At 49.9% G+C, this 26,689-nt stretch overlaps 1 pseudogene; it reads left to right on the plus strand.

Moving 5' to 3' along the window:
* The first annotated feature begins 23,151 nt into the window (after positions 1 to 23,151).
* On the plus strand, positions 23,152 to 23,572 carry Rpl23-ps3 (ribosomal protein L23,pseudogene 3; annotated as a pseudogene).
* Positions 23,573 to 26,689: the final 3,117 nt, after the last annotated feature.

The following is a 26,689-nucleotide window of genomic DNA, read 5'->3' on the forward strand; positions in this document are numbered from 1 at the left end:
AAATAGTAGTGACCGCAATCTCAATGCACTTTCCCCAGGGCCTAGGGCCTCCCTAAGGCCAGCCATCTCTACTTCAGGGAATCTGAGCCTAGAGAAGAGCTGGAGCAGTAATGTGCCTGAAGGCACAGAGGGGGTTAGTGGCTGGCTGGGACTGGAAGCCAAGGCTCTGGCTCCGGGCTAGCTAGTGCTCCTTCCCCCATTCTTGCTGCCACACGAACAGCCTCACCTCCAAGGGATCCAAGACTGTAGTCAGATTGCCAAGTTGGCCCGTTGTCTGAGAAGGCCTAGCCATTACAGTGAAAGACAAATCCACCATTTATCCTGCCCACGTGTGTAAGTGCTTGCAATGTCCAATATGGTTTATGGCCCGTGACTTCACTTACGTCAAACAATGTAGGATTTACCCCCACTCTGGAGAGGCCCCAGAAGCTCGAGTAAGACAGTCTTTCTCAGAGCCTTACAGCGATGAATAGCCAGGCAGGACCTGAATCTGGGGACTCTACCACTCTGGTGAAACTCTCAGAATAGCCAGGCTTAGCCATCCACAGTCCCAGCTCTCCACTCCTTCCATCGGGGACAGAGAAGAAGCAGTGAAGAGATGGAGGACAGAGGCCTGCTGTCAGGGGCTGTGCAGCCGCCTAGAGAATCCACCCTGTTGTCTCTACAGCCGTGGTTTCCACTATACTGAAGGCTGGGGATCTAATGGTTTCCACTATACTAAAGACTGGGGATCTAATGGTTTCCACTATACTAAAGGCTGGGGATCTAATGGTTTCCACTATCCTGAAGACTGGGGATCTAATGGTTTCCACTATACTGAAACTGGGGATCTAATGATTTCCACTATACTGAAGGCTGGGGATCTAATGGTTTCCACTATACTGAAGACTGGGAATCTAATGGTTTCCACTATACTGCTTCTGAAGTCTGGGGATCTAAGCAGCCAATGACACCTTTACTAGGAGTCATGGTCCTGAAGCTCCCTTTGCCAGCTGTAGTGGTGGGGGGCAGGCTCAGTTAGAAAACATGTCTGTGGCCTCCCTGTCACCTCGTAGCTCCTACCTGCCCCCTTCTTGTAAAAAGGCATCATTTTGGCTAGCTTCCTCACCACAGAGACTTAACCTGGCAACTCTGGAGGTGCATTCTGAGAAACCCAGGAAACTACAGGCCCAGCCCAGAGCTGGTGTGATCTGACCAGCATCTCAGCTATATGGAATGTCTCTTCACCAAAGTGTTCCCAATGCTCCCCTCGTCCCTTGTCCCCAGTCCCTGGTGTACTCTTTTTGATCTGGCAGGACAAGCTGCTTTCCTGGCTTATTTAATAGTCACATCTAAAGCCTACAATGTGTGCCTGAAGCCTGCTCCCCCAACCCGGAGAGAGGGGCACATTTTGTACATCAAACCCTCCTGGCTTTAGTCCAGGCCTTCCAATTTGAGCAAATACTCATTTTGTACAGCACCAAGCTGCTCCATGATTTTACACATTTTCTCAGCCACTCTGGGGTAAGCTTTACACTAGACCAGAAAGAGAATGAGGGGCCAACAATGCCCTTCCCAAGTCTGGGGGTTGGGGGGACATCAATAAGGATAAAGTGGTGGCATTGTGACATCTAATGATGAAGGAGGTGAAGGCGGGACTTCATGGAGCATAGCCCCCTGATCCCAACCGAGGACACTTACACAGGCTCGGAGGACAGGGCAGAGATAGTGAATGGAACCAGAGAGGGGGGTGGGTAAGAATGGAGAAACAGAAAACCCAGAAGATCAGAGAAGCAAAGGACGAGAAGCACCATCCTTCCCCAGTGCTGGACAGGGCTGGGCAGTGAGCAGATGGAGGTGAAGCCGCCCCTCAGCTGAGAGACACTGGCTTTACCCCAAAAGACAATCTGTGACTCCGAGAGCCACCTCTACCTGCTAGAGAAGAGTGGCCTGGCAGAGCTAGGCAGAAGTCAGAGAAGAACTGTTTAGGGAGGTCATGGGGAAGGCAAGATAGACTGACTAGGTGTAAAGTTGAAGGAGAGTGAGTGTGAGCAACGTCATTAGATGGCGTCAAGAATACACACACACACACACACACACACACTCACACACACCTGGCACCTGAGGAAATAGCCACACACTCTGGGTATATCTTGGGTTACCAGAAGATTGGGTTAGAGACAGAAGGTGGGAGCTGTTGGCTTCTAGATGGTGACCAAAGCCAGGAGGGGAGGGACCACAGCCTGGGAAAGATTGTAGAATGAAAAGAGAAGGGAGACCCAGACAAAGGCTGGAGCATCTTGCTGGGGAGGCCAGACGGAAGGCCAGACACTCACCACCAAAGAGTTGAGTAGTGGGGCCGGAAAGAGCCCTCTGTGGGGACCATTAGTGTTAGTCGAGAGGCAGAAGCTGGGTTGAAGGGACCTGAGGTGGCATCTGGGAAGTGAGGAAAAGGTTTAATAAATCTGGCAATAAAGAAGAGATACAGGAGAGTAGCAGGGGCCTCAGGAATCACCTGCTGCCTGGAGGTCAGCAACACCCACTCCACCATGCTAGCATGTTCAGATTTGTCCTCTCATCTGCTTCCTGGAAGACCCTGGTGAGGTGGAGATTCCTACTCATGCCACGTGGATGAGGAAATAAAAATCCAGGGAATGAAAAGAAGAGCTGATTCCAGCCTGGGTCTACAGAGCTGCCGTCTAAGGGACCTCACAGCGCTGCCTCCCACCCCGCCCCCACCGACCTGAGCTTAGAGCCCTATTCCACTGGCCCATCCCGGCAGGCAGCCTTCTAGCCCAGACCTGGCTCATTTACTGTGATGCCTCCAAGTTTCTTGGGGCCACTTCCTCTTCCCTTCCTCCTGCAGCTGTGACACCACCTCTATCCATCCCTCTAGGGACGCAGGGCTCTGGGAAATGGCAGTGTTTCTTAGAATTGAAAGGTGGTCTGAGGTTTGGAGCTGCCGCAGGCGTAAGGGAAGGCCTGGGGCCACACTGGGCACAATGGCATCTCTCTCTAGGACTGGCTTAGAAACCCACCTCTCCTCACCCTAGTCCCTGGAAGGCACCCCTGCTTGACTTCTTCCTCCTCAGAGTCATGTTTGCAAGAAGAGTGGGAACTGCTATCCAGTGTGGCTAAGGCTGGCAGGGTCTGGGCCAGTGTGGGTCTCTATGCATATGACCTTCACTGTGCAGAGAAGCTTTCTAGAATCAACCGGGGTCCTGGACCTCTGGGCTGATGTAATGACCACATGGTATCTGCTTTTACTTTCCCTTTACCCTACTCTGGTGCAAATCATACAACATGCCTAAGGTCAAAGGGCAATGAACCCACTCAGAGGCTGTGACTAGAAGGTTCAGGTTGTTACACAGCTTCCTGCCACCAGCTTTTCCCTTCCCTCTTCGCCCGGCTAGAAACTTCTACCTATCAGCCCAGGTGGCCTTTCCAAACCATCGTTCTATCAGGCTCTCCCCATTAAAGCTGTCCTCCAGGACTTCTCACCACCCTTGGGCAACACTAAAGCCCTCTGTGTTCTGACCCTTCTTGGTGCCTCCTGCTATGTCTTCAACACAATCCCCCTTGCTTGTTCTCCCAGCAGCAGGACCAGGGAGTGGGATGTGGTGGTTTGAATGAGAATGGCCCCATAGATTGATAGGCTTGAGTGCTTGGTTCCCAGTTAGTAGAACCTTTTTGGGAAGGATTGGGAGGTGTGGCCTTGTTTGAAGAAATGTGTCACTGGGAATGGGCTTTGAAGCCCATGTCAAGTCTGGTTATTCCTCTCTCTCTCTCTCTCTCTCTCTCTCTCTCTCTCTCTCTCTCTCTCTCCACCCCGCCCCCGCCTCTCTCTGCCCCATTCGTACTTGCCTGCCACCATGTAACCTGCCATGATGTTCATGGATTAACCCTCTGAAACGTTAAGAAAGCCCCCAATTAAATGCTTTCTTTTATGAATGTCGCCTTGGTCATTGTCTCTTCACAGCAATAGAATATTAACTAAGACAGCCTCCTTGGCCCTTCTTGTTGCCTAGAAATTGTATATTCTTCATAATAAAACATATTCTTCTTCATAGTAAAGATCTACCACCCAGCAGTGCCCCACAGGAGGCACTCAACGCACGGTGATCAAAGAGGGCAACGTGATGAATGGCAGTGGAAGGGACTCGAAGGGACACATAGGTGCTCAGTAAATGTCTGTTGAGTCCTTGTTGTTAGGACCACAGCCACACTCACCGTCACTACCACGTTCACTCCTAGGACCTCACACTCATGGGGCCCAGGCAGCAATGCAAACAGAGTCTGTACGTCTCGAATATTTAAAACTTGAGAGTCAAACTGAGGAACGACCGCACATGTCTTACCTTCCGTCTTTAACAATCTATCTTTAGAATGACCCTGAAGACCAACTCCAAATACAAAATTTTCTGGCTTCTGTGAATTCCTTGGTAGTACAGGAAAAAAAACAGCCCTTGTTCTCTGGCTTTTCTTCCCCCTCCCTTCTGCTTCGTTTCTTTATTTTCATTGTTTGGAGGGGGTGATACCCAGGTTGGCCTTGAACTCGTAATCCTCCTCCCTTGTCCCAAGTGCTGAGATTACATCCGTGAATCACCAGGCCTAGATCCCTTTTTCTTCATGTTTTAGCTCTGCTCATGGGTAGGACCACCCCAGCCTGCATCCTGGGAAGCTTAGGACATTTATAGACGCTTGCAGCCACATCAGGTCCCTTCAAACCTGGGAGACGTCACCTGTATCAACAGAATGAAGCAGAAATTAGGCAGGTGACTTCTGGCCAGAAAAGGCCACAGAGACACTGCCTTGTTACCAAGATGCATGCTTTTGGAGCTCTGAGCCACTTAGTTCCAATGACTCCGTGGCAGGCTGTCATACTGTGAGGAAGCCAAGCCACTTGGAGAGGCGTCTCTAGACATTCCGGTTGCCAAGCCCAGCTGAACATCAATCAGTTTAACCACCAGAAGCGATAGCCCAAGTATTTGACTGTCAGGCCCAGGCACGGTGGGCACAGACGACACATTTGTTGGCCCCAGCTCCTAGCAAACAAAATTTGGAAGCATTAAAAAGCAGTGGTTGGGTGGGTAATCTGTTATGCAGCGAAGGTGAATGAGACCTGTCTACATTCCACCGAAATGCTGATGTCCCCCACTGTAGCAAATGGTCCCTCTGAGAATAAATGCGAACCACACTGTCTGCAACCAGATTCCATTCTCTGACAAAAGGATCCAGGCTTCCTGGTTTCCAAGTGTGATCTTTGATGGGGGGAGGGTGCTACTCCTTTCCAGGAGCTCCTGATACTATGGGGTACAACTGAGACACCTCCCATCCCTTGTCATTGTCATAGGCACTGGTTTCTACTCCCAGGTGATCTCCCAAGTTAGGAAACCAGAGAATGCACACACACACACACACACACACACACACACACACACACACACACACACACGTCTGGCACTGACCACCCTTAGCCAGTGGATGAGGGTGTGTGGCACCAACATTCCAGCTCCTTCGCACTGGTGTCAGCAGCTGAGGAGTCACCAGCACCTTCTCCAGAGCTTCTCTGCAAGACTGAGCCCAGCTCCTCTTTGTGGGACTTGGCTTGAACGATCCTCGTCCTCACCTCCCCTTCTTACCTCTCCTCCCCTTTACACGTTACTACTTCATCTTGGAAACATCTTCTAAGACTTTACCTTCACCCGAGGCTTCAGCTCAACCTCTGAGTCCGGGGATCCCAGCAAAAGGCGGTTACCACATGCCGGGTATTCTGTCCTTTAGCCTGCACACAGTGTTTTCTTCCTATGGTGGCTGCCTTCTCAGAGTGCTTCAAAACTCACTGGCAACCCTCCCAACTACCATAACCAGGCATAGCAGAAGGACTCCCCAAAGCTTTGGGGCCATGGACTTTCTTGCTCTGGGGCCATGGCTGCCCATGCACCTTCCCCACCTGGTGGCCAAGCACTGACTATTTCCCTTTTCCCACTGCCTAGCTGCTCTGGCAGTGTCCAACAGCACCTCCTTATCCTCCCAAGATGCAGCCTCTGCCCTAAGGGTCTTCAGCACTTACACTAGTTCACCTGTCAGCCCTTTCTCTTATCTTTCTACACAAGTCACACTTCAGGACTGGCTGGTTGTACTGAGTAACGGGAAAAGTTGAGGCTCAGCTATGGACCACTTGCTCTAGAGGCAAGACTCGAACTCGAAACACCTCCACTGCCTGCGGCTGCCAGCAGGGTGCACAGAGCCCGGGACAGGGGGCGGGGGTCGGGGCGCGGGCGCAGAAGAACGCGGGCTTTGATTCGTGACTCCGGCGTGGACCCAGACGCTAATTAAAATCGCCTGGGCCGCGGGGGCGGCGGGGCGGGCACAAAGCCGGCTTTGACCTGGCCGCACAGGCCAGGCTTGTGGGACGTGTTTGTTTTTGCTCGTAAAGCTCAGCGGCCCAGAGGAGCCTGGCGAGGGCCCCTGAGGCCATGGCTGTCCTCCCTGCCTGCTCCCAGCAAGCCCCAGCCCGGAGCAGGATCTGTGCGCTCCCGGCCTCAGTTTCCCCCTCCATTCACCGGGAACGATAAAAACATGGCAGTGCTATCTTTGAAGTTTACTGAGTTCCAGGCCCAAGCTAAAGCTCTTCTCACTCTACTGATGAAGTCCAGAGAGGGTGAGCACCTCACCCAAGGTCACAGAGTTCTAAGTGAAAGAGCCAGGGCTGGAACCCAGACTCTTAAAGCCGCCGGAAGCTGCCTCTCCAAAGAGGGAGAGCTAGGAAGGGCCAGCTGGCAACAGGAAGGTGGGTTTCAGCAAGGAGGCGTTTCCGGCTCACCTCCCAACAAGCTGTCCATTAGAACGAGCTCCCCAGGGTGGGTGTTCCAGCAGAGGACTAGACAGAATTCCCCGGAGCCCTCAGGCTCCTTCCAGCCCAGTCTTTGGGGCTCCTGGCTGCACACCAGTGGCAACTGCTCTGATGGGGAGGCACTCAACTGTTAGGTTGGGTGAGGGGAAATATGGGTGCGCCTTCGTGGTGCAGGTTTGCCTGGATGGGTGGAAACCAGGAAAAGCTGGGAAACTCAGTGGTTGGAAAGATGCCCAGGCTGCAGTGGCCATTCCCTGACGTAGAGAAAGCCTGGGGTCTCCTCTTACCCCCAGCCTTCCATCTTGCCCTGTGGAGCTCTACTTCCCACTTTGGCTTGGCTTCGATTTACTGGTCAGCCCTCAGCTCCGAGCAGGCTACGATTTCCCAGCTGGTCCCCCCCACCCCCACCTTCCCTTTGGAATAGCTATCCTGGGGTATTGACAGGCTCAATGTCTGTCCTTTGTGGCAGATAAGGAGCCCCTGGGTGGGGCTATAAAGGCTTTCCAGCCCACCCTCCCACCACGGTCACATCCTCCTTCATAAAGCTGGTGCAGGCAGATTCACTCTGCCTTGTGCCAGGGCTTAGCCTGCTCTGCCACAGGCCTGGCAAGGCCTGGCAAGAGGCTCTGGGATACACTGGGAGTCTTCAGAGAATAAAGGAGACTGCTAGGAGACCCCGGTTCACTGAGGAAACCAGGGATGAAGAAAATGACAATCTGCATCAGTGCAGTTGGGCAACAACAGAGATGTCCGTGCCTGGTCCCTGCCACCTCTCACCCTCACTTGAGCCATGAGCCTTTGCCCTCCCCTCCGTCCTCCCCATCCCACCCCCACTGGCCCAATGCCTGCAGATGGAAGCCTGGAGAGGGCTCTGATCCCAGCCACCTGTGAGGAGGAGGACAAGAAGAGGAGGAGGAGGAGGAGGAGGCAGCCAGAGGGAGGACTTCTCAAGGCTTTCTCCCTCCCTCAGCCCTGAGAGCCAGAGCTTGGACAGAGACACTATTAACACGAAATTTGCAAACATAGCTTCTAAAAATAGCTCAGGCTGGCAAGGCCCACCTGGCACAGACTGCACCTTTGCGGCTGCTGGCCTGCTCCCCTCTGCACGCTGGCCACCAGTCTGTCAGCAAACATGTCACTCTGCCCTCCCCGACCCATGGTGAAGGGGCCACTGCAGCTCTGGAGGTGGGAACATGAGACTTGTCCCAAACTGCTAAGAAGGAGGGGGAGGATTTGCCCACAGAGGGGGTGACCATCTCATCTGCTGCCTACAAGGAGTGCTGAAGATGGGGTGGGGAGTCCGGAAAGGCTCAAAACAGCATTTACAGGAAAAGGACCCCCAAGACCAAGTTCTCAGCACAAAGGAGTTTTTTGCCCCTAAGGGACAGAAGTCAGAGATAAGGGACAAAGACAGGAGACAGAGGAGGAAGGAGAAGAGAAAGGGAACAAGGGAGAGGGGGAAGGGGTATTTGTCCTGAAGGGGGACAAAGGACTGCCTCTGGATAAGAGGGGAGACAGATGTGTCACATAGAAAAATGGTGGTTAATAAAAGCATAAGGGAAAACCTTGTGTAAGGATGAGGTGTTTAATTTTAATTGCGCATGTGGATTCGGGAAGCCAAAGGGGGCTTTCAATTGCTGGATTTCAATTCTTGGATAGCTGGGCCTTGGTCAGTGTCAGGAGGAGGAAGTGGCCAAACAAGGGAAGAGAACTTGGTGGTAGCTCTAGGAATGCAATCTGATGGTTTTTAGCAAGGCAGAGGGGATGGGGAGAAGGGTGAGGGCTGCCAGAGCCAGAGTCCCTTCAGGCTTCACAAAGGAACGTGGTCCAATCCTAGTAGAAAATACCCAGGACAAGGGCAGGGCTGGGAGGCAATTCCATTGTCATGAGGATCCAGGTATGGATGGGGGCACGATCCCTCGGGCCCCACCCCTAGCTTCAGAGCCATAAAGGAACCAGAAAGTTTGTCTAGTCCAACATGTTAACTGAACAAGTAAGAAACGTTATGGCCTAAACTGCTGGTGTAACTTGCCAAATCCCTCAAGCCAATGGCAGAGATACCGTAGAGCCCAGGTCTGCTGGCCTGATGCAGTGACCATCATTAGCAACAAGTCTCAAGATGTCCTTTCTCCATCATCTATTTTCTGAACACCTACTGTGTGACAGACGTGGTGAGGTGAACTAGACAGGCAGGCTCCTGCTTTCCAGTAAGTTCCATTACAGTCTAGTGGCAAGAATGACTCAGATGAGCGCAAGCCTCCTTGTGCCCTGGGGCTCTAATAGAAGCAGACCCAGTACTGGGTTTCCCAGCAGGGAACTCCCGCTTCATTGTCAACTCGTTTGGACTGGGGGTCATCAAAGAAATGGATCTCTGAGCATGTCTGTAAGAGCATTCCAGAAAGGTGTAGGTGGGAAGACCCACCCTCAGTGTGGTAGACGTCATCCCATGCACTGGGGTCCTTGACTGACAGGAGAGAAAAAAGTGAGCTGAACTCCAGGCATTTGTCTGTGTCTGCTTCCTGGCTACAGACGTGACCACCCCACACTGCTCACCCTATGACTTCCTTACACAATGGATGGACCCACAAACTGTGGACTAAATTAACCCCCTTCTTCCTTAACTGTTCTGTCAGTATGATGCCAAAGAGACAAGAAAGGCAATAAAGATCTCCAGGTAACAGTGGAGGACAGAGATCTGGGAAGCTAATAGCTTGCCCGAGGTCACCCAGCAAAGTTGGAACTGGAGCCTCCCCATCAGACTGTAGGTCTCCATCATCTTTGTTGGTGGAAAGTAGTCACTTGCTTCTGGGAGCTTCCTCTTCTAACCCTCATGGATTAGAGCTACAAGGTCTCTGGAGCCCTGTGATCAGAATGGTCAGACCCTGCTACAATCCTTGCTCTGGGTAGGGATTGTTCCCTGGGTGTGTAGGTAGGTCCGCTGTTCTCTGATAGCTCTCCATTAGTAAGCAGCAGTCCAGCTAGCCCCAGCAATCCATCAAACCAGACACTTATGCCCTCCCCTAGCACGGACAGGAAAACCGGCTGTAATCTTTTCTGCCTGTTAAATGTTCTTGAATAGGCTAGTAGATATAAAGACATGTGACCTGCCTCAAGGATCTCCAGCTATGGGGACTCATTCTCAACAGCTCTGGGTCATTAGCCATCGGTTCAGATAAAGACCAGGGTGATGACTTGGGTACTATTCACTCTCTTTTCACATCAAGTCAAATTATCCTCAGGGCATTCATTCCAGATGGCCTCTTGCATAGCTGCTGACCATTCTCCATGCTCAAGGGGCATATCAGTACATACATACCTCCCATGTGCTGCCTACAATTCCCCAGAACTCTGTAAAGCAATCTTTGCCTCAAGTCTACCCCTCTGTGACATGTTATGGGCACCAGTGCTCTGACAGAATACCCTGGGGGAACCAGTTGTCCCACTGTTAGCTGACTCCTGGCCCTGGCATCCATCTGTGGAGTCCCTCTGCCTCCCCTGACTGCTCCAATGTCTCCATGGTACCTGTATGGCTTTCTCCAGAACCACTGGACTGAGCTGAAAAGGAGGAGTCCCAACCACTGTGAATTTTAGGCTATCTTAGATAAGTCATGTACTTTCTCTCAAACTCAACTCTCACACCTAGAAACTGGGGAGACCAATCCCCATTTCTCCATGTCTTCCCACAGGACGTGAAATTGGCAAGGGGTTGGAGGTTGGGAGAGTAAATGAGATCACAAGTTGGACAGTGCACAGAGACTGGGCATCCAGTTACAAGTGACTCATGACGGATGAGTTCACCCATGTGGAAGAACCAAATGGCAACTCCTGCCCTCCCTCAGGCTTAGAAGAGGATCCAGTTGTTTGGCCGTTGGACATAGAAAAGCCCCTCTTGAGTATCTGAACCCATTCGGGGTAGGCAAGAGGGTGAGACCGCAACACAAGCCTCCGGGAGCTCACAGTCTGTCTTGGGAAGAGCAGGCTCACATAGTCACCACCACTTTCTGGGTCACCTTCACGGTGCCATTCCTGTTCGGTGTGCCTGTGTTGTGTGACTTTTCCTGGGGAGACATGAACAAATGTCTACTCACCCCAGATAGGGCACCAAAGACAGACCAAAGAAATGATTCCAATCAAGGCTGGTTGTGAGTTTATGGGGGTTACATAGGGGAGTGTGACTCAAAGGCAGCTGCAGACAGCCTGCAGACAGCTCTGATGGTCTGAGAGTCTCCTTTCCCCAGTAATGATTGGTCATTGCTTGTATGCCCTTCAGGGCAAGCCTGTGGCTCTGTAAGTGTCAAGCTGGGTCTGTGTCTTGTAAGTTTCTGTACACTAGAGGTCTTAACAGAGTTTCAATTTTGAGTAAACAACCTGATACATGATTGGTTTCACAGCCCCATCTACTAGGGGACTGTCCTTAGTCCTCACACTACAGGGGAGCACAATGAGTCTCAAGAAAACCTCAGGGAGGCTGACCCAGCAACACAGTCAGTGGTAAGGAGCCAGCATGGTCTGAGTCCAACCAAACCTGATCCTTGCTGAAGGCGATGTGCTTCCGACACCAAGGCATATAGCTGTGCTGACTCTCTCTTTCAAAAATTAGCCTGGGATGACCCATGCTAGGTACCAAGAAGAGCCAAGCACTGACCTGTAGCCCCAGAAGGACCTGTAGTGTGGCCACAGTGGCCTCCATGCCCAGTCCTGTGCTTCTGGCATTGGTGCCTCTGACTGCAGCTCAGCTCTGCACACATGCAGCTACCTTCCCAGACTATGAGAGCTACTCTGGACAACTCATATTGTGACTTCTCCCAACCTTTGACCTTCAAGCATGGGTGGAGGTTCAATGAGGTCTAAGAAATCTGGTATCACTCAGGGTCTTAGCCAGAGAGCCCAGAGGGAGCCCAGGACATCTGTAGAAATCACATGACTGTCCTTTGTTGTGGCTAATGTGTGTGTTAGGCTCTGTGGCTAGCTAGGTACTCCTCCCATGTTATCCTACTTCATCTGCACATCATATGCCACTGTTATCCAGTTCTACAAAGGAAGAGAAGATACTGGAGCTAAGGAGATTTAGTGACTGCCCAGGAGTGGTGGCTAATCTTAGTTGTCAGCTTGACATATGTGGGATGAGGAACCATCAATTGAAGGTCTGCCTCCATCAGATTGACCTGTGAGCATATCTGTGGGGCATTTTTCTTGATGGTTAATTGATGTAGGAGGGCCCCGCCCGCAGTGGATGGCACCATCTCAGGGCAAGTGGGCCTGGGTAATATAGGAAAAGGTAGCTAAGGTGAGCCCAGGAGCCAGCTAATAAGCATCACTCCTTCATGGTCTTGGCTCCGGTTCCTGTCATGGCTGTCCCCGATGTACTATGATCGGGGACATATACACCAAAGAAACTCTTTCCTCCTCAAGTTGCTTCTGGTGTTTCATCTCAGCAATGGTAGCCCTAACGAAGACAGAGACTTAGCAAGAAGAACTTGAAGCCTTTGGCCTGACAGGAGTCCAACAGTACTGAATCAGACCAGCCCCTTCCACCCAGATGCCTTTGTTCCCATCCATCCCAGTCCTAATGAAGGCAGCATAGAAAGGATGAGGTATCTGGGAAAGATAACCAGGTGCCTCTGAAACCAAGAGAAAGGGACTTGTGAGCACAGAAGGACAGCCCAATACCTCCTCAGGTCTGGGGGCAGAGCCAGTTCCTTGACTGTGTATCTCTAGGTTTCAGATGATCTATAGGACTTCCCCAGACCCCAGCACACACACACACACACACACACACACACACACACACACACACGCACGCACGCACGCACACACCTGCACACATAAACACATAAGCACACACATACACACAAGCACACATAAGCACACACACATACACACACACGCACACACATACATGCACACATAAGCACACAAGTGCACACATACACACAAGCACACATAAGCACACACATACACACACGCACACACACTCACATGCACACATAAACACATAAGCACACACATACACACATATGCTCACACACACACACACATCTCCTGCAGCAGACTTTGGGTTTGACCCTGGCAGGTGTTCTCCGTATGACAATGATGTCCAGAGCTCTGGGACAGTAGGTGGGAGGGGTTCCTCAGCCCTGACCTTATTCCACTGGGAGATGGGAAGGGTGAAGGGTAACCCAGGTCTAAACAGACTTCCATTCTTGAAGACGGGAGAGTTTACAGAGAGCAGAAAGGGAAGAATTTCATGCATGGGGGAGAGGGAGGGAGAACACCGGAGCCCCTGGGAAGAGGCCTTCAGAAGGAAGCAGAATTGCCTGGCTGAGCAGCAGTGGATGAGGGGCTGGGGCAGAGACAGGACAGAGAGACTGAGGGGGAAGAAAAGGCAGTGAGGCTGGGATGGGAGGAAAGAGAACAGTCAGGAACAACAATGGGCAGAGAGCACAGCGGTTGGATGGGTAGGAAGGGGTTGTGCCAAGAGAAGTCACAGCTGCATACCTAGGGCAGGAACCCAGGAGGATAGAGGGACACCTCTGGGCCACTGAAAACCTTATGGGTGGACAACAAATTTTTTTTCTTTTTTAAAAAAATGCCTTTTAGGTGTTTAGTTTATTTTATGTGTCTCAGTGCTCTGCCTCAGGGTATGGGTGTGCACCCTGAGGTGTACCTGGTCCCAGCAGGAGTCAGAGAGAGCATAGCATTTCCCTGGAACTGGAGTTATGCATGGCTGGGAGTCACCATGTGGGTGTTGGGAACCAAACCTGGGTCTTCTTCAAGAGCACCAAGTGCTCTTAAATGCTGAATCATCTCTCCAGCTCATGAGTTCTTTTCTTCAGGAAAAATTTTGGAAGCACCTACTGTGTGGTGGTTGGGGACCCTTTGACATCCCCTCTGAACTTGTATGGCACAAACTTGTAAAGTCAAAGTGATAGCAACTTATCAAGCTGTAGGCACAGAGGAAATCCTGAAGGGACCTCTGGGAAGGCAGAGAGGGCATTTCCTGGGCAACAGGCACACCAGGGTATGACACAGATGCTCCTTGGCTTGCAACCCATCCCAAGTTCAAAGTATCAGAAAGGAGCATGTGCAAAATATACTTCAGCCATCAACGTACTCAGAGCGCGAGCAGTGGCCTGGACAGACAGCCTCATCTAACACAAAGCCGTGTTATACTAAGTGTTGGCTGCCTCTATACAGACATAATCGGGCATTTTGAACACACAATGGGATGGAAAACACAGGACACAATATCTAACACTGCTGGCAACACTGTGGTGTCTACAGTAGGGTGTACGTGGTTTTCTCTTCTAAGAGCGTGGTTGACTTGGGAACAGTAGCTTGCTGCTGCCAGAATTAAGAGAGAGAATTATATGACATACTATGAGGCCGGGGAAAGACCAGAACTCAAAGCTCTGTGGTTTATACTGACCATGAATCCCTTCCCCACCACCACCTTAAACTTGGAAACCTCATCTGTTCACTCGTAACATCTTGTTTCATGACCTGGGGGATAAACGAGTGTTTGTCATAGTACCTCATAGGTTGTCTCCTGTTGAAATAGCATATGCTACAAAGCACCGGTGAAGGGGCTGGAAACGGTTCAGTCACTAGCGTACTTGCCGTGCAAACACAACCTCAGTTCAGTCCAGACACACACATAAAAAGCCAAGATGAAGGTGCGCTCTTGTCATCCCAGGTTGAGATCCTGAGAAAGGACACCTGAGGTCACACACTTATGCATTTGTTCCGCGCACGTGCACGCACAAACACACACACACACACACACGCACGCACACACCATGTAAAGAAATTTGCATGTGTTTTATGATTCCCCTTTTATCTTTGGGATTTTCAAATGTTCTACATTGAACTGGTATGGGAAAACATGATCAAACTTATTAGAATAAATAAACTTCCTGGTGTGACCATAATTTGAGTTTTCATTGGAAACCAGTCACAGCTGGTGGAGTGGCTGCATTCTCACCTTCCTCAGACTCGCAGGGTGGACAGACCTGCCCACTCAATCCATCCCCACCTAATCCCCTAGCCCTCATTTCTCTGCCACGCATCCTCCCTCATCACTGCCCAGGGACGCTCTGTGGACAGAGGAAGGGAAACATCTGTTTGGAAATGGATGCAGCCCCCTCTGGCTGGGTACTCCACTCACATGAACCCTTGTAAGACACTGAAGAAAAGCATGAAATAGATATAAGATGTTCAACATCAACAATGCCGGGGCTATAGTGATTTTTCTACACTGTGTGTGTGTGCGCATGCACATGCGATCAGAAGGCACCTTAGAGGAGTCAGTTCTCTGGGATCAAACTCAGGTTGTCAGGATTGTCAGCGAGTCCCTTTATACAGCTGAGCCATCTCCCCAGCGTCGGTGTGTTGTTTTCAAGCCACTTCTGTTTGTGGCAATTTGTTTTAGTAGCAATTAGAAGCTAATACAGTATGGCCGCATTCAGAGGCTCCCTCTGCCTGGTGATCTGTAATACTGTCCTTGTAACAGAGCCAAACATCAAAAGAACGGGTTCTAGTTTCTATCCTGTTATTGACCAGGACTTGGCACCTTCTCTTGGACCTCGGATTTTTAGTAAAGTAGCGATTACATGACTTTGTGTGAGCCCTATCCAGTGCATACATGTGTGCATATGCGAGTGAGTTTCTGCGTGCGTGTGTGCGTGCGTGCGTGCGTGCGTGCGTGTGTGTGTGTGTGTGTGTGCGCACTAGCGCTTTTGGGAGACTTCTAACTCTCAGTGAATGTTTGTTAACTCAATAGGTGCACTGGCAGGTAAGCTATAGATGAGTCAACCCTAGTCCTAACCCATCTCTGCTCTTAAGAAGCTCCCATTCTGGATGGGGAACCGGAAAGCCACGCAAGCAGTACTTCACCTGTATGGATGAGCATAAAGATAATTACGGGTGTAAATAGAGACATATTGGGTCCATTTCCTGGGGATGCAGTAAGTTTTGTTGGGCAAGGTGACATCAGAGATGGGTATTGAAGGATGAATAGGAGTTGAGTGGATGAGGCAAACAAGGGGTTGAGAATAAGGCAGAGCAAGCCAATCGAGAAAGCACCAGTGATTCCCCAGAGATGAGTGAGGACCGAGGCACAGGCAGTTGGATGGCATTGATTGGTAGGTGTGGGATGATCGGGGGAAGCATGACGTGGGCATCAGTGTTCAGTATGAGCCTGTGTGTCCTCCAGACCAGGGCTGGGCCAGGAGACAGTCTGTAACAGAAATGAGCCCTTCTGGTGTCTCATTGTGTTCCCCCAGACGTGTGTAAAAGGCCTGGCAGCTGCCTCCGTCTCCTGGTAGTGGGAGGGAGGGGATGTAGCCATGCCAAATTACAGCTACTGAGTAGAGGCCAGAGTGACCTTGGGAGCTGGCTTCCATCATTATAGGGTCATGTTCTTGGACTTAGAACCAGGGCATCGGGGGGAAGAGGGTGGGGAGGCAGGGTGGGTGGCAGGAGATGCCAGGAGGGAGAAGGAAGCAGCTGGGACCACCAGGGAGTTACACCGCAGCTTGGATGCCACCTGTCACACTGTGGGATCTCAGTCCAGGTGCTGCCCATGGTAGGTCTGTCCTACCAGCGTAGGTCTCGGTGCTGTCCCTGTAGGAGCCTCCTTGTGGAAGACAGGGAACTTTCTGTTCATTTCTCCTCCTGTGACTCACTGTGGGTGACAGGGACCCACTGCCGTGGATGGCCGCGATGAAAGTGGAACATTAGCAGCAGAGTGCCTTGAAGTCCCTGTAATCTTGTTGGATGGTCACACTCTGAGACCCACATGAGCTGAACTGGCTCCCATCAGGGGCAAGCTGCAGCTGCCTCTAAACCTTGGGTATCTCAACCCCTGCCCACACAGGCCCTGCTCTGTGTCTGCCTGTGGTCTCCTCAGCTGGTTCTTACATAGATGGCAGCTCACATGTATGAACCTTTATAGGCCTTCTAGACCAAACCACTGCAGAGTACACACAGAGTGACACATGGCTCCAGCTGCATATGTAGCAGAGGATGGCCTCGTCGGGCATCAATGAGAGGGGAAGTGGAGTCTTTTTATTTGTTTGTTTGTTTTGTTTTTGTTTGTTTTTTGAAACTTTTAACATATTCTTTTCTTTTTCATTTTTTATTGGTTATTTTACTTATTTACATTTCAAATGTTATCCCCCTTCTCAGTTTCCCCTCTGCAAATCTCCTATCCAGCCTCTTCTCCCCCTACCTCTATGAGGGTGCTCCCCCACCCACCCACTCACCCACTTCTGCCTCACCGCCCTGGCATTCCCCTATGGTGGGGCATCAAGATTTCACAGGACCAAGGGCTTCCCCTCTCATTGATGCCCGACAAGGCCATCCTCTGCTACATATGCAGCTGGGTCTCTCCATGTGTACTCTTTGGTTGGTGGTTTAGTCCCTGGGAGCTCTGGGGGATCTGGTTGGTTGATATTGTTGTTCTTCCTATGGGGTTGCAAACCACTCAGTCCTTCCCCTAACTCTTCCACTGGGTCCCCGTGCTTAGTCCAGTAGTTGGTTGCAAGCATCTGCATCTGTATTGGTCAGGACAAGCATCCAGTGTCTAGGGGAGGGCAGGAGTGGTTTCTCCTCAGGCTTCTTTCCTTGACTTACAAATGGCCACCTTCTCCTTGGTCTTCTCCATGTCCTAATAGGGCCTGTATAGTTACTTCTCAGTTGCTGTGATAAAACACTGTGACCAAAAAAACCTCAAGGAAGAAAGGGATTATTATGGCTTATGGTTCCCATCACGACGGGGAAGGCATGGCGTGGTGGCAGGAGCAGGTTGCTGGCTGAACATTTTCATCCACATTCAGGAAGCAGAAAGAGAGAACAGAAAGTGAGGTGAGGTTATAAGCCCTCAAAGCCCACCTCCAGCAAAGCATTTCCTCCTACAAGGTCCCATAGCCCCCCTCCAAACAAACAAACCATCAGGAGACCATGTCTTCAAACACCTGACCCAAGAGGACACCTTCTTTCTGACCACCACAGGGCCATCATAATGGCCTCAGTATTAATTACCTCCCCCTCCTTGTTTTTAGTGTGTGAGTGGAATGTGGTCATACAACCTTTAATCCCAGCACTCAGAGGGCAGAGTATGTTGATCTCTGTGAGCTTGAGACCAGCCTGGTTTACATAGCAAATTCCAGGCCATCAGGCCATAGTGAGACCCTGTCTCAGAAAAAAAAGTATGTCTGAGTGGGGTGTATGCATGCATGTATGCACTGGTGCATGTTAGTGCCAGAGGAGAACATCCAATGTCCTTCCTATTACCCTCCGCCTTATTCCTTTGAGAAAGAGCCTCTCCATGCACCTGGAGCTAGGCTGGCATCAGCAAACTCCATCAATCCTCCTGTCTCTATCCCCCACAGTGCTGGGCTCAGGCACTGACATGGTGGTGTCCAGTTTCCCATGTGAATTTGGGAGTCTGACTGAAGGTCCACATGCTTGGACAAGTGCTCACCTCCACTGAGTCATCTCTCCAGTCCCTTAAATCCTCTGTAAAGACCATATCTTCCTCAGGCAGTGATAGCACACATCTTTAATCCCAGCACTTAGGAGGCAGGCAGATCACTGTGAGTTCCAGGCCAGCCTGGGTTGTAGAGCCAGTTTCAGGACCACCAAGGCTACCCAAAGATAGAATCAGATTCTGAGGTGTTGTGGGCTAGAACTTTATGAATTTTGGCATTCAGCCCACACCGCGGGGCTTTGGCATCACCGGGAGAGTGCTTCTGGGTACTGCTGTTGACTGGAAGTGTGAGCTCCACAGGTTCCATTGGCTTCTCCAGGCCTGGCACGTGGTTTCCATTTAAGAAGTATTTGTGGGATAAATTCATACGTTAATAAGCTCAGGGTGGTACCCAGGCATGTGCCATGTAGGGGGTTCAATGGTTGGTTTGACCCATCCCCTGGGTAAGGATTGTGTCTCATTTCCTTACTGCTTTGTGGGAAGCCTCGGGCCAGGCCAGGAGACACAGTCCTGACGCTGGGACTCTACAAACACTATTCTCAATGCTGTCCTGCCTCGGGCCCGCTCTAGAAAGTCTGGGACACGATGGAAAAGGCAGATTGTCCTTGATACCTTTGCTCTAGACACCCGGCTTCTGGTCTTTATAAGCCAGAAGGGTGTGTCTAGAACAATCACTTGATCCCGTCTACTCAAAACTTCAATGACCCTGCCCACCCTCCAGCAGGGTGGAATCCCAACAGTAACACAGCCGAAGACCCTTCACAGGGAGCCTCTCCGTGCCCTCAGCTCTGCACAGTTTGTGGTTTCAGCCACACCAGAGCCAGCACTGGTCCTGCAGGTCACTGTCACTTTAACCTCTCAGCTCAGCACGTACTTCCTGGGATGTGTTTCCCAACCATCTCCCACAGGAAATATCTCCTTATTTGGGGTGTGTGTATATGTGTGTATGTGTGTGTGTGTGTGTGTGTGTGTGTGTGTGTGTGTGTGTGTGATTTTTTAAATATATTATTTTAATGAATTTATTAATTATAACTTATTATTTATTTATTTTAATATATTATTTTTAAAATTAATTTTGTTTTTTAAAAAAAAGCCAAGAACAGTCATTTGAACTTAGGAAAGTCTCTGGATTGTGGGACCCCTGACATCCCTATGCTCCCCTGTGTCACAATGCTGAGCCCACTAGAGATGCACCCAGTGCCCCTCCCATGGCTCTTTTACTGAAGATGAGCAGAGCTAATGATCGGTTTCTGTGTCCTGGGGCCCCAAAAGGTCTCACTAGGTTGTGCCGGGTGAGGAATGCACAGCTGAGGGCAGGTGGAGGGGACAGGGGCAGCTCACGACAGGCTCCAGAGATAAGCTGATTTCCAGCTGTTTTAATGTTTTGCATTTATTACTGGGATTTGGGGGCACACGCACATGCACAAGTGAGAGCATGGACGAGGTCAGAGAAAAACTGTGGGAGTCAGCGCTCCCCCTTTGCCTGTGGAATTGACTTAGTTTTTCAGGCTTGCCAACAAGCCGCCTTTACCTGCCGAGCCATCTTGCTGCCCCTAAATGAATGAATAATTTATTGATTAATATTTGCAGGGCGTGTGCACACCACAGCACATGTGAAAGTCAGAGGCCAGCTCAGGGCGAGTCGGTTCTCTCTCTCTCCACTTTGTTTTGAGGAGAGCGCTCTCTGTGTGGACTCCTCCAGCTACCTGGTTGCTTGCTGAGCTTCTAGCAGACTCTCAGGTCTCCATCTCCCGTCATGCTGTAGGATGTGTGCCGCTGCAGGTGGTTCAGGCAATCGGAAAGCTTGCCTGGCAAGTGCATTTACACACGGAGCCATCTCCCCAGCCCTCAGGAAGACATTTTATGATCTCTTGTGCTGTTCACAGTGAGCTGGGCTGGTTCCACAGCTTCCACTCCTGTCCTCACCCCTGAAACTGCCCATGGAAGACAGGTAGAGTTGTGGGGAGGGCAGGGCTAGCCAAGAAATTCTAGAGAGGTGAGAGGAAGGCAGTCCAAGGAGAGAGTCTGAAATCACCAGTAGAGAAGAGAGGGGGCAGGGAGGGCAGAGACTGGCCTTTGGCTGCTCCCAGGCCCATTAAGCTCCTTGCTTCTGTCCTCTGACCATTAGCAACTTTTGGAGCTTCTTGTCCCTCTGTCTGGAAATGAAGGGACTGGCCCAGATGTTCACTAAGGTCCCCTCTGGCCCAGATGTTCACTAAGGTCCCCTCTGGCCCAGATGTTCACTGAGGTCCCCTCTGGCCCCAGCTGAGCAGATTTGGGAGTGTGGCTATCTTACAGTTGTATTTCAAGAACTGTGCCCAGGTTACACACTGATTTCAGGAGCTCAGAGCCAGCCAGGGATTTAGGGAGATATATCTGTAGGCCTGGAAAGAACTAAGTTTCCTGCAACTGGACCACAGCCCACAGTTTGGCAGGGCCACTGAGACCCTCAGCACTAATGAGACTAACCACCTGGGGAGCCATTTAGAGACCTGGCCTGCCTATTTTGGGATAAAGCCATGAACTCTCCGCCTGACTATGGTGACACTCCTAAACATGTCCTGGTGGGTAAGCAGCACCCTTCATGGGCCATCCAGGACTAGGTATGGCCTAGGGACCAGGTCTCTGGCCATATGGATGACTCCTGTTGGCCTTTTCCTTCCCAAGTCCTGCTGGGCTAGGACAAGACCAGCTGGCCTGGGCCAGTGCCTGCAGCCATTCCCTGGGCCATGACTTCAGATTCGATTGGTGAGGACTCCTGGGCCAGCCAGTTGGCCTCTTTCTAGTCTTTGCTTCTCAAAGTTGGGAAAACTACACTGTGCACCTGGCAGTCCTTACTGCAGATGCTGGGTTCTCTCTCTCTCTCTCTCTCTCTCTCTCTCTCTCTCTCTCTCTCTCTCTCTCTCTCCTTTTTATTTATCTATTATTTATCTTATTTTAAAGAAACAGGAATGCCGGTGCTTACAGAACCATCCGTTTCATGGCCTCCTTTATCTCCCATCCCAACAGTAACCCTCCCAAGGAGAGACCTTCCTGTTGGCAGCACTTTTTCGTGCACTCTCCATTTTGGTCCCACAACAATGTAGGGAGGTACAGGGCTGATGGTGTTGTCTCTGACTGCAGATGAGGAAACCAAGGCACAGATGTTCAGTTTGGCTGTCCAAGGCTGAAGAGCAGTGTGGAGCTAGAACAAGGAAGCTGGGTCCTCTGAGTCAGCCCCCTACGCACCACACCTCTACGGTCAATTGAATGCTCAGGGTCAGGGTCTCCCCCAAAACAAGAAGGGCAGAACGAGTCTGGCATGGTGTCACATAATGAGAAAGAAATCTTAGCACACTGGGGAGACTGAGGCAGGAGCGTGGGGAGTTCAAGGTTATCTTTAGGCACATAGGCAGTGTGAGGTCAGGCTGGTTGATATGAGAAGGCCCAGCCCTCTGTGCATGGTGCGACCCCTGGGCAAGGGTGAGCCAGGAAATCTGAGTTAGCCAGGGCAGTGAGCCTGCAGGCAGAGTTCCTACAGGGTCTCTCCTCCAGCTCCTGCCTTGACTTCCTTTGATGACGGACCAACCTGTAAGTCAGGTGAACCCTTTTCTCCTCAAATTGCTTTTGGTCTAAGTTTTTATCTTCTTTCCGTGATGCTCTGTGGTCAGGAACTGTAAGCCAAGCACAGCCCTCTGAGTTGGTCTTGTCCATGTTTTATCATAGCAACAGAAAGCAAGAGACACCGTCTCAAAAACAAAACAAAACAACACCAGAAAGGGCCGGAGTATCAGCTGCCCGCCCTGGGCTCCGCGTTTCTGTTTTCCCCTTGGCAAGCTTGCCCATTACTTCACCTAAAACTATCGTCTCTTAGCTAAGGGGCAGACCCACGCTTCCCTCTGAGGCCTGAGGGCTGCGGACTCTTCCCCTCCTCCACACTAACAGCTGGGCATTTCCACTTTCTGAGCCACAGTGCTAAGTGAACAGGGCCAACTGTCTAGCATCAGAAAAACCACCAAAAACCAAATACCTCTTACTCCCTCCTGCAATGCTGCCCGACTCCTCTCACCCACCCCTGCAATGCCTCCTGACCCCTCTCACCCACCCCTGCAATGCCTTATGACTCCTGTCACCCACCCCTGCAATGTCTCCTGACTCCTCTCACTCACTCCTGCAATGTCTCCTGACTCCTCTCACCCACCCCTGCAATGCCTCCTGACTCCTCTCACTCACTCCTGCAATGGCTCCTGACTCCTCTCACCCACCCCTGCAATGCCTTCAGACACTACTCTCCTTAAATTTTCAGAACTCATTCATATCCCTCCCTGCCTCCTACATCAACTGAGAAATCCCCAGCAGTCTTTCAATCACTAATCTATGCTCCCTTTAAATCCAGTTGGTCAGTTGTGGATACTTTATCTAACCATTCAGCTAACTGTGTGCTCTGCCTTGCTTCCGCATCCCACTGCTGCAGAGTAAATGACCTCTGTCCCCAGTTTTCTTCATCGATGCAGTGGGAACCACGTCTGCTCTGTCCGCCTTCATTGCTTTTCCGGGATGAATACTACTCCATCAATATACCACATTTTATTTATTCACTCACTGTTTTGATGGACATTTGGGTTATTTCCATTTTGGGCCATGTATGAGTTTTTGTGTGGATGTGTGTTTTTGGGGAGTGGGAATTATATACTTGGGTATGGAATTTCAAGACTAAATGTGTTCAAAACTGAAAGGAACTGCCAATTTTCTAGGGTTCCAGCGGTGTACATCCTCATTAAAATTGGTGTCTTGATACCCAGTGTCCCTTGTACTAACTTCCTTTTTGACTCTTTTTGGTCACTCAAGATGTCGAAGCTAGGACGTGGTGGGCCCTCCGGAGCGAAATTCCGGATTTCCCTGGGTCTTCCGGTAGGAGCTGTGATCAACTGTGCTGACAACACAGGAGCCAAAACCTTGTACGTCATCTCTGTGAAGGGGATCAAGGGACGACCGAACTGACTTCCTGCTGCTGGTGTGGGTGACATGGTGATGGCCACAGTTAAGAAAGGCAAACCAGAACTAAGGAAAAAAGTACATCCCACAGTGGTAATTCAACAACGAGAGTCATATGGAAGAAAGGGTGGGGTGTTCATTTTGAAGATAATGCAGGGTTCATAGTAAACAATAAAGTCGAGATGAAAGGTTCTGCCACCACAGGTCCTGTTGCAAAGGAGCGTGCAGACTTGTGGCCCAGGATTGCACCCAGTGCAGGAAGCGCTGTGTGATTCTCCAGTGTTTCTGTAAATTATATTCACTAAAAAGTCTTTGCTCTGAAAAAAAAAATTGGTGTGTCTCCTTTTAATCGCCATTGTAGTGGATAGAGCAGCACGTGCGATCTTAGTTTACGTTTCCCTGCTGACCAATGACACTGGGCACTTTTTTTCAGATGTCCACTGGAAATTTGCCTGTTCTTTGGGAGAACAACTTGTGCGTATTCCCTGCCTTGTATTGTTTGCCTTTGTATTATGGAATTATTTATATGTTCTAGATACAGTCCCCTTGTCTGAGTGACTTACAGTTACTTCCCACGTTATCTTTTCTGCTTTTGTGAAGATGCCTCTTGAAACTTCAATTCACCTTTTTCAGGGGGAGGGTGAGACAGGGTTTCCCTGAGTAACAGCCCTGTGGGTGTCCTAGAACTCACTATGCACACCAGGCTGGCTCTGAACTCACAGAGATCCACCTGTCTCTGCCTCCCGAGTGCTGGGACTAAAGGCATGGGTTACCAAGCCTTTAGCTCATTTACTTTTTTTTTTTTTTTTGGTTGTTTTTTTCAGAGCTGGGGACCGAACCCAGAGCTCATTTACTTTTGATGTGTCCAAGAAGGCTTTGCCTATGTCAAGGTCATAAAGATTGACCCATTTTCTTCTAAGACTTTATAAGTTTTAGCTCTTGTGTTTGGGTATTAGGACCCATTATTTTAAAAAGCTTAACTTTTAAATACATTTTATTAAAATTTTTAAAGATTTGTTTTATTGTTTACTTGTGTGTGGGGGGGTAGTACTTAAGGAGGCCAGAGGAGGGCACCAGATCCCCTGTAGCTGGAGTTACAGATGGTTGTGGGTGCTGGGAACTGAACCCAGGTCCTCTGCAAGAACAATCAGTGCTCTTAACCACTGAGTCATCTCTCCATCCCTATCTTAGCTATTTTAAAGGGACAGATTAGTAATGTTGAAAACTTTCAGGTTACATTTACTCTCTAGAACTTTCCATCCTGCAAAACTGAAATGCTAGGTTCATTAAAAACTTCTAGCCCTGCCCTGCTCAGTTCTCACATAATGTAAGAAAGGGCTCGGTTTCCTTCCTTTATACATGGATCTCTAACTGTCTGAAATCAGTTGCTGAAACGACTGTTGTTTCTCCCGTGCATTCTCTGGCTCCTCTTGTCAAACACCAACAGTTAATTGATCTGTTCACACCAACCTCCCCACTGTGTGTGTGATACCCTTTCTCCTTGTCCATTACGTTTGCTGAAAAATCACGTGAGTCTCTGTAACTGTTGAGTGTTCCCATGTGTTTATACAGTGCCGGTTCATAGCTTTTGTCCAGTTTTTAGAATAGATTTTAGTTTGAGTTTTCCTAATGCAGAGTCATAGACGCTGTAGGCTCTTTCTCCAACTAGGTCTGGCAGGGCTTGGGAGGCTGAGGCACAAGGACCCTTGGACTTCAGGTACTGCCTGGGTGACAGCAGGTTCCAGGCTGGGAAGACAGCTCAGAAAGACCCTGTCTCGACATTTACAGAAGATTAGAAAGGCCCGGGCTGTAGCTTGGTGGGAGAGCTGTTGCGTGGCATGTACAAGATCTTAGGTTCACATGCCAGCCCACACACGCAAACTCCACGTCAACAGAGACACAGAGGTGTGTTCATAGCGTCCCCGATTCCCTCCTACTCACTTTCTTAGTGGTGTCTCTGCTGGGCAGAGCTCTATATTTTGATGAATTCCATTTTGGCTTTTCTCATTGTCTAGGCCGTGCCTGAGAAACCTCCATGTTCCCAAGATCATGTCTGTTGTCTCAGGTAGCAGTTCTCAACCTTCTTAACGCTTTAACACAGTTTCTCCTGCTGGGATGACCCTCAACCACAAAATTATTTTTGTTGCTACTTCATAGCTGTAATTTTACTACTGTTATGAATCAAGATGTTAAATATTTGTGTTTTCATTTAACTGTGCAAAGGGGTCATGACCCACAGGTTGAGGACCATTGGTAAGAAAGGCATTGCTTCCTTCAAGAAAATGCTCACATAGCTTCTTCCAGAGTGTGCATCTCTGTCTACATTGAACTGTTCTGACTTTTGGATGAAAATTGACTGGCTACTTTGTATTTCTAGACTAACAATTCAGTCCTGTCCCTCTAACTTTCCCAGAAAATGCCAGTGGCATATGCTCTTGATTTCTGTGTCACTGTTGCAAGTTTAGAGAGTAAGTAACGATAGCTCTTCAGTGTTCCAGTTCACAAGTTTTACTCTAGATCAAATGATATCCCCATGTAACTTTCAGAGCCAATAGCCTGCTTGCTCTCTCTCTCTCTCTCTCTCTCTCTCTCTCTCTCTCTCGTATGTGTATAGTGTGCATGTGACTGCATGTTTGCATGTGTGTGCAGGGTGAGTGTGCACATGTGTATGTGGCTGTGAAAGTTCGAGATTAATGTCTGGAACCAGGTACTATCACTCTTCTGCCCTATCTAGTGAGGCAGGGTCTCTCAATCAACCCCAGAGCTTACCGATAGAGCCAGTCCAGCTAGCGAGCTAGCGAGCTACTCTGGGAGGTCCTTGTCTCTGCCTTCTGAGGCTGGAGTCACAGGAGGACCACTTGGCATGTGCATGGGTTCTGGGGATTTACAATTGTGTCCTCAGGCTTCTACAGCAAGTGCTTGAACCATTGAGCCACCTTGTCAGTCTCCAGCTGTCAGTTTCTACAAAAAGAAATGCCTGTTGGAAATTGATTGGTGTTTCTAAAATCTATCCATTCATGTAACGAGAAGTGCCCTGTTAATAACTTTATTCTCTTGATCCCTGGACATGGTGGAAGTCTCCACTAATGTGTGTACTTAAGCTGTTTTTCATCAATATTTTTTTTAATTTTTAGTGTAAATGTCCTAAATATTTTATCAAAGTTGCCTCTAAATACTTTATACTTTTAAGCTGTTGTAAATGTCAATTTTTTCCTTTCCTGCTGATCACTGGTAGCATATAGACAGGTGTAGGTTAGCAAATTTGTCTGTGTACATGATAGTTTTCTTTGAAAATGCAGTTCACTTCTCCCAACACAGCCTAATTGCCCTCATGACTTTGTCATATCAAATGCTGACAAGCTCCAGCAGCATAGTGTCACGTGAACTGA

The sequence above is a fragment of the Rattus norvegicus genome, chromosome 1, assembly GCF_021556685.1.
Source record: "Rattus norvegicus strain SHRSP/BbbUtx chromosome 1, alternate assembly SHRSP_T2T, whole genome shotgun sequence".
Taxonomy (NCBI): Eukaryota; Metazoa; Chordata; class Mammalia; order Rodentia; family Muridae; genus Rattus; species Rattus norvegicus.